This window comes from Prosopis cineraria, unplaced genomic scaffold (genome assembly GCF_029017545.1).
Source record: "Prosopis cineraria cultivar Desert tree isolate PC_DT_omini unplaced genomic scaffold, ASM2901754v1 PC3, whole genome shotgun sequence".
Lineage (NCBI taxonomy): Eukaryota > Viridiplantae > Streptophyta > Magnoliopsida > Fabales > Fabaceae > Prosopis > Prosopis cineraria.
Window position 1 is genome coordinate 30,322,760 of NW_026555334.1, and position 9,083 is coordinate 30,331,842.

At 41.5% G+C, this 9,083-nt stretch overlaps 1 pseudogene; it reads left to right on the forward strand.

The window, feature by feature from the left end:
- The first annotated feature begins 1,058 nt into the window (after positions 1-1,058).
- Positions 1,059-6,284, forward strand: LOC129305509 (uncharacterized; annotated as a pseudogene).
- Positions 6,285-9,083: the final 2,799 nt, after the last annotated feature.

Below are 9,083 nucleotides of genomic sequence, written 5' to 3' on the forward strand. Positions count from 1 at the left end.
AATAAAACTCTGATTGCCTGTTAGATCTATCCTTCATTTAGTCAAGCTTTTAACTTGTAATAGGTATCATTATTCTTAACGTCCTTACTTTGATCTTCTTTCTTCCCTTGCATCTATCAAAGTCAGAGGACTTATAAGCAGTAACTAATCGCTAAGAAGCTATTGGCTATATGCTTAACACATGTGTGTCGAATGATTTACAAGTCTTTTCTATTCGGTACTCAGTGAGTGTTCTCAAGAGGGGTTCAGGTATATCCTTAACCTGGGCTATCACTGTGCATCTTTCTTTTTCCCATACCTTTCAGGATTTACCCTGGTGCTAGGAGAAGCAAGCCAGCTAAGCAACTAATCAAGTAAGCTTCAGTCCAAGGGAATATTCTAAAGGGTCAGGGAAGTTCAAAGGCTAGAGTAAGAAAGGTTAGATGAAAAGTCATTCCCTTAATTCCCTGGGGATTTTATTTCATATATATATATAGTAAGTAAGTTTAGATTAAGCCAACCTGCTAGTCCGAGCTAGAGAAAGAAAAAGAAGAAGGTAGGGTTGGCAAAGTCAACTTCCTTATGGATTAGCTGGTGAAAGAGTGGATTAGAGGTTTTAGTGTGGAATGACTTAGAATAGAACGAGCACCTACGACTAAGGGGAATGGAATGTTGACCACAAGGTGAGATGATCTTCTAATATGAGGGCGAGTAACTAGTCAAGTCATGAAACTTATTCATTTTGATTAACATAGTTACGGGTTTATGTTTTTGAACTGACTACGACCAAAGATGTGGCTACTTCAACAAAAAGAAGGCAACCCCCTAAAAAAACTGAAAGAAGTACCTCACCTTACTTACGAAGAAGTAGTTGGAGCTGGGCTCCGAACTATGAGAGTTTGCTTTTGTTTTATGTTTCTAAGAGCGATCTGTACCCTTATTTGATTAGACCGCTCCTGGTGTTCGAACTAGTCATTAATGGTCGGCTTCATTGGTATCCTTTTGGTATGTGTTGTGAACACTTTTATTTTTAGCGTCTCATCTTCTCTAGAGAAGTAAAACTTGAATAGATAGAGCGAATGGTCTAACTATATAACTTTTTCTTTTTCATTACTTCTATGGTTGTGCCTCATGGCACGGCAGCACCCTTACTATTGAAATGGTTCGTCAGTAGAGATGTTGCTATAGGTGCCCCTTCTTCCAATAGTACTATAATTCCTATTCTTATCCCTTCATTCCCTCTTTTAGTCTATCTACATTCTAGGAAATTCATACGCTCTATGGACGGAGCAAAAATTGCAGTCTTAGTCAAAGCAAGCCGCCCTATTCTATCACCAGACATAATTAGGGGAAGTTTATCTAAAACTAGAGCTAGAAACACCTCATTTAGTTTCATTCCCGTTCTTCATTTTCTTCTTCTTGAATCTAAGGGGGACTTCTCATATTTTGAATCTTTCTATGGTGTGCTCTGTTTACTATTCTTTCATACTCTCTTCTCTTTACCACGCAATAGGTCAGCAAAGCGTGAGCGAGCATGGATAAGGAAATGCCAAACACTTTGGCCTAACCCTAACGGGAATGAGCAACGACGAAATGACAAGATGAGGTGCTCCGAGGACCCCCGTTTAGAAAGAAGGGTCGAAGGTTTTGGGCCTGTAGCTTTCCCCATCCCCCCTTCGTCGGGTAATGCTTGTGTGTGGGGTGTGCCACCTGAAATCCTTGAAGCTCTCGCCTTACCAATGAGCCGATAGCTGATGGCTGTTAGTCACAACTACCACCAAAAAGCTCCAATGAAGATGAATATTTCACATAGAGGGGTGTGCATCTGTATGTTGGGTGTTCTTCTATTATGCGACCCGACAGCTTATGTGGGACCTATGGCCCACGCCTTCTATTTGTTCAGGGCGGGCGGTGTGAACTCTAATTTGATTTGGGTATTCAATCCCGCTGCTGAGATGCTCAGTTGACTCCTTAACCTTGATAGGAAGATGGCTTATTCAATAATTTGTGCATAAGGGTAAGGAACTTTAGATGAACTAATGCGAATGGGTATAAGCCTCGCTGCTCGGAAACACCCAGTGCTGACCACACTGAGAGACATGAAAGAGCAGGTAACTCCAATTGGTGAAGTGGCGTTAAGCATCCCTAGCGGTATGAAAAGAGAAGTCGTGATGATATCATCTACATCCATACCGCTCCTCGTGGAGTAGATCCCGCATCCAACCAAGTCTTTGACCAGGGAACAGGAGAATTCCTACTACCACTGGAAGGCTTGTCAGGCCGTGAGCGCAGTAGGAATGGGATTCCCAAAAAGCCAGCCCCGGGCCGGGGTCGGCATAGAATAAAGGGGACGGCCCTAATGTTGTGTTAGCAAAGCCAACTTCTTGGGCGGAGAAGAGCGGACGTGGGGACTCGAAACGGGGCGCAGCATAACTAAGAGAGCCATTCCATTTAGGACGAGACAGAATGGGTGAGCACGAGCAGTCTGGTGTTCAAGCCAATTAGTCAGACGATGACTACTTCACTTATTAGATTAGTATTAGCCGCCTATCTTGAAAAAAATGGGATGAAATAGAAAGAATGTGAAGTGCTAGCGCTATAGATTGGTTTTTTTTTGGAGGATTTACTTCTTCACAAGCTTATCCCTACCCCAACCGGCAGCTGCTGGGTCTCCCCATCTCTCCTAAACTTCCCCTGATCTTTGGCCCGAGCTATATGAGGCAGAAACTCGTCCCACGTATGGTTCGAAGGCCGAGCCCCACCCTAGTAGTAATGGTGCGGCTTAGGTCAACTAACACAAAGAAGATACAGTTTACTCAATGATTGCCTTTGGGTTCCGAACTCCATATGGGGAAGGAGCGTTGTTGTTTGCGAGGTCTCGATCATTTACATGGACCCACTTCTCATTCTATTTGTGGGAATATGATGATATATAAACCATCCCTAACGAACGATCGCCTCATGTTTGAGCATGATGAATCACTTCACACCGACCTGTTACCAATAAACATTCCAGCCTTATATGAGAATGGAAAACTAGAGCATTTTCTGCATCGACGGATGAAGAATCGTGAACATAATAATTTTTGGTTGACTATATTCCCAGAAAAAAGATACTTTCAAGAAACAACGAGCACGACTGAAGTAGCTATACATATAAATTCATTTACGAATATATATGCTTTGATTGGAACTGGAAGTTCCAGAACAGGCGATTGGTATACCACCATAATAAAACTACCTTTTATTTTTTTTATTCAGATAGGATTTATGTTGGCTTCGTCGAGAGGCTCGCGTAGTTTGTTACGTTAGCTCCAAAAGGATAAGATGCATTGGAATCGAGAAAGTTCTGTGGAATTCATAATTGCATAAAAGGAGTCTTCAACCCTCTCAATCAATAGAGGCTAGGATCGGACTAAAGAGAGAGACGGTTGAGTACAGAAGCAAAAGCGGAGATATAGGCTAACTAAATGCCCAGTGAGAATACTTACATGAGTAAGGAGAAATCCTAATGATTAGTGGCCATAACTCATTAAGCAATCTTAACCTTTTTTGCTTAGCCTTTCCTCTTTCTACTGTTACAAGATGGAGTATCTTATTACGTCTTTGCACGACTTTCAACCGAGACGGGAAGAGGTTTCCTCGCTGCATCTTTCCACACAGCATTGGTTCCGTCCCTTACCTTACCTTTATCGCCCGTCTGGCGTCAAGATTCGCATTAGATCCTTATCTTTCATATTTTTGCCCTAACAAAAAGCCCAGAGCGGGGGGAAAGAATGCATTTTCGGAATCTAAATGTTGCCCCACCAAAAGACAAGAACCCAATGCCAATCGCTGATTTGTTAGTGGACAGAGCAGCTGGGCAAAAAATTCTGTCATTCATGGACGGTCACTTAGGGTATAACCATATTTTCATCTCCAAAGAGGACAAAGCAAAAACAGCGTTCTATTGTCCGGGTGCTGGTACTGTTGGATAGACGAACTATTCGGCTGGTAGGTGATGCCCTTCAGTCTGAATAACGCTAGAGTTACCTACTAGCAAGTAATGAACCTCATCTTCCATTACTTTATTGTAAACATCGTAGAGGTGGTGTATATTAACGATATAGTTGTGAAGTCTTTCCCTATAGAGAGGGTCATTTATCTAATTTCCAGACAGTGTTTGAGCGCGAGAACACGGCTTGAAGATGAACCCATAAAAATGTGCATTTGGCGTAACAGCAGGAAACTTCCTAAAGTTCTTAGTGCTACCTAGCCCCATCTAGATGGATAATTGTATATATGATATTAGCTATCGCTTCGCTTGAGTGACTACGTACCCGCCCCTTCAACATACATGAGATTGAGATTGGATTGTCTTTGGCCTAGAAGAATGGCACTTGACATGCCTTTTCTTAGTCAGTTTGAATCTGGCCCAGTCCTAAGGACATACGTGATAGACGTTCTTGTCACTAAAATTTGGATTGAAAACCGGCTACCAGCACAGAGATAAAGGATCTTGGTTGAAACTTTGGCACTATGGACACCAGCTAATATGGGTGACCCTTCAATAGATTTGCATGAAGGCTCCCCTTTACCTTTGGTAGGCATTCCCCCTATCTAACCAAATGTTGGAATAGAGGTACTAGTGTGAAGAGGGCGTATACAAAAGTGGATTATGAATCGCTTTGCAATGTTGTTTCCCTTAATTTAAAAACTTTCATCTTTTAAAGAAAAGTTTTTCCCTGGTCAAAATTTCAATCTTTTTATTGCTTGCTCTTGTGGTGATCTTGTGTTATTTTAGTTGTCTTTTTCCTAAGGTCTATAGAGATTTTTTATGGATTTCTCGAAAGGCTGGCTTTCTCTCCTTTATTAGTAAAGGGGGAGGGCTGTTTCCTTTTTTCTAAGAGGGTTGGGCTACTCCGGGGGGCTGATCTTCGCCATAGCTTTTTCTCTTAAAATATTTATTACTAAGGAGATAGAATCCATTAGAATGATGGCTTCCTCAAGCTCACATTCGGGTGGCTCAATAAAGAGTGTGTCACAGGATGAGATCTGTAGGGAGCTTGAGAAGGAATCTACTTCAGTAGGCACATCTTCGGGAGGGAGAGGTGAACAAAACCTCAACCTTAACATTAAACCAAATCCTCATTAAGCCATGCACGAGGTTCGCCTTGACATAAAAAAGGCCGACTATCACCTTGATGAACTCATAGCTAGAGAGCCGTCATTATGAGATGCTGGAGATATCGATTCCATTTTTCATGATATTAAAAAGTTTGAGCAATTATTGTCCAAAACAAAGCTACGACTGGATTGGGCCGTAGATGTGGAGGAAGAAGACTATGCGACTAAAAGCGAAGAATCAGCCCGCCGAAAAAAATCACAAAAAGAGCACTTCTTCAGTATAATATAGATAGAGTAAGCCAAAACAACTGATTTTTAAGAGAGAAACTGTCACAAATGGAGAATGGTTCAAATATAAATTAATAGCAACATGAGAAATGGTTAGTTATTATTATCAAGTCTTTTTTCAGTATCTCACTAAGGGGCCCCCTTTTTCCCCACAATTAGTTCCAATTCTTAACGAGTAGACTCATGAACCTATAAGTAACTCAGTAAGTGCTTTCTAAGAAAGAAAATGAAAGAAGAACACTCTATCCTAAAATAATTCTATCAACAAAAAAAAGCCATGATGTTGGCATGACTACTTATCGTAATTTTGCCCTTTATCGGTAGTTTTTTTCAAGTTTTTTCGGACATTTTCTAGGATTAGAGAGAAGTGCTATAATGACCACTCCTAATTTTTTGATTCTTTTTTTTCGTGATTTTACGGTTACTCTCAAAAAGAAAAAAATGGTTGGATTCTCTACTGTCTAATCCTCTTTTTTCTTGGCCTTTTCTCCTCTCTTTTTCTCTTCTATATGGAGCATCAATTTTTGGTTTTTTTAGGTGTTCTTACAGCAGCTTTGGTTTTCAACATGTCCCTTGGACCGAATGAACATCCGGACCCATCACACTCAACCTCGTGGATGGAGAATTCATTCGAGGTTTGGGTCTTAATGGAGCCCTTTTCTGAAACAGAAATGGAAGGCATGTCGGCGGCTTGTTCTTCGATCCCAAGGGTGGGGGGCGATGGAGCAGGGGAACCCATTTTGCGAGCGCCGAGCCCTGGGGGAACGGTCGAAATCCTTGAACTTCTGGAGAGTCCTACTTCAGTCTCTCCACCTCTGAAAGACCAAAATCACCCAATCAAGGAGGTGGGAGTTGGTCGAAACAACCCCCCTTTGGCGACGAAAAGGCAAAAAGAGCATTCCGAGGGTTAAAGATGCTGAATTTTCATTCAAGAGATTCTGCCATATCGTGGAAGGGATCCCGAGCCCAGAAGCGAGGATTCTACTCATTTAGAAGAGACTGGGAATATGTAATAAAAGTTACAAGGAACTTTTAACAAATTTATAAGGACACTTTTGATGGAAAACCCCCGAGTTATCCTAGGTGCAAAAAAGCCATAAAAAAAAAGCTTCTGATTTTGATGAATTGGTTAATTGAATAATGTTCTTAAGGGTGAAGGTGCTGAGAGTTAGGATTTTTTGGAGATTCTTCAGCTCATAAGGGAATCAAAATAGCACTCAATGTACCAAAAAGCATAAACCAAGCACAAAAGCCTGACTCCCTAGAGCCTGTTACCCTATCCCAATAATACGTGTTTATCATATCAACCACCCTTTCTTCTATCGCGTCCTTGTTTGTGTGTGTAAAGTCAGTACCCGTCCCTTTTATTCCTAACCCCTCTCTGAGGTTTGAGACATATGAAAGAGAACTACTTGCTAATTACATCGTACTCGAGTCGATTAGCTTAGTTTATTTATTTCTATAGTCATTGGTCCATCGGTCAACTGAACTTCGTCTATTTGTGGACGAAAGACTATGATTAAAAGGGTTGGCCTTTTTTCATATTAGATTATTCTACCAAAGCTTCCACGATATCATCAAATTTCCTTTTAGAGCTTTCTCTCTTTCTCTTTGCTAACAAGACCTTGTTCGACAGCTTGGTAATCATTAGTATTTACTGCCAATATCTTAGGCACCTAGAGCGAGATGTGTAAATCGGTAATACTAGGTCGTATACGATCATTTCTCGTTAGCAAGGAGAAAGAGAGAAAGCTTTTAGGATAGGAACAGGCTTTTATTCTTTTTACTAATACGACTGAATCTCTTTCCTATTAAAGACAAAGCAAAAGAAAGTCTCTGATTAAGTGAGTTCGTCTAACGAGGAAGGCCTGGAATAACTTGGTATGGTACAACGAATCAGGGCAAGGTTAATGCCTGCTATACTTGCGAGGCCGCTTAGTAGGGAATCTCTGACATTAAAATAGGTAACAATTGGGTCTCGTAGCAGAGATGGCTTCGAAAAAGACAACTTAGGAAAGAGTGAGCTGAAGCTTCCTGGGAGAATGCTGTGAATATAACAAAGTGAAGCAGGACTGCCAGCCCACAAACAACACTAAAAATTAGTGAAAAGCCTATCAAACCACCGATCAAGGACACAAGATCAGGGGTGCCCCAAGCAAGACTTCAAATGAGTGAAATGGAATATGAATAATGAGCAGAAGATAGTAAATCAAACTCAGGAATTCTACTAAAACCGAAAGGGTCGACAACTCTGCAAGCGATAGCCCTCCCTCGAGGAAGGCAAGCAACCCTATTGAGGAGACCAGGCAAAACCTCTTGAAGGAAAAAGAGCCCAAAGGCAGTCACTAACTCTTCACCAAGCACCGATGCTGGTAACATACCACCGATAAGGAGCATTCTTATGGGTCTTTCTTAGATTCCATTCAACCACGCATCTTGAAAGACCAATTGGGGATTTTTTCGCTACATCTTCCCATTTATCGATCAACCCAATTCACTGACTGATCATTCCTCTACCTCCAATATAGGACTCTACAAACTAAGCCCTTAGTGGAATGGGTGGTTTATACACAGTTACAAGTCATGTAGGAAAAGCAAAAATCCATTCAAGTAAAGGTGCTTCAGCATCGGCAGCTACAGCAGCAGCGAGAACCAATTCTTTTCTTTAGAAGCCGCTCTGCCAACAAGCAAGAAAGATAGCAGGATTCTTTCTTTTCTAAAACCATAATCTTGCATGCGCACTTCCTTTAATGCCAGGGCTTGAAACTACTCAGGAAGAGAGGAATTGCAGCAGAAGAACAACCTGTAGACATGGCCGAGCACTCTCTGGGATCCTCAATCCCGCGTACCGATACCTAGGGGGATCCTCATGAAATTAAAATAGACCAATCAAAGAAAGTAGGAAAATGGTATTCATTCCCAGGAAATCGATAATAGAACGAGCAAAATAGGAAAAAAGAATGTTGTCCCAATAATCGCTTAAAAGTTGATAAAACCCATTAAATGCACTTTGAGTATCCCAAAGTTAGTCTTTCTTCTTGCTTCTTGTCTCTGTCAGTAAGACGGCACAGGGCATATTTGGCTAGATAGAGAGATAAGAATATTCGCACTCGATAAAGAGTCTACTTCAAAGGCAAGAGGGAGACAGAAAGCCATACTTGCACACGCCTTTCAAAAGGACTCATTCACAAAGACTACTGTAAGGGCATGGCACCCCCGAAACCCGAACTACAACAAAAAGGGGGAAAGCTCAATCGCCAATTGAGTTGACAAACCCAAAGTATAGGATTCAACTCAGTTGAACTGACTTTACTTGAGAGACTTATGCTCGTAGGAAGCTAGGCACAAGACGCAGACGATCAGACGAAAAATGAGATGATACCTATTCCCTGGTCAAATTCAAGGATTCTAATCAGCTTAAGGATTAGAATTAATTCAACACCACTGCCCATGTGAGGCCAGATCTTCAAAGAGGGTCATCTTTGGCTAGTGCTCAAGATCGATTAAATTCCATTAAAAATCTCGAGTTTCGAGCAGATCATGTAAACCACCCTTACAATCAGAAGCACACGCTTGAAAAAGGGCCTCAAATACTCATTTTAAGCTACTCTTGCCTGAGACAACTAAACCTAGATTGGGCTCTTTTAACCTCTCTTCGTCAAAAGGCCTTCCAGCAACCCGTAAAGGTTGGATTAGCTGAACTGAGGAAC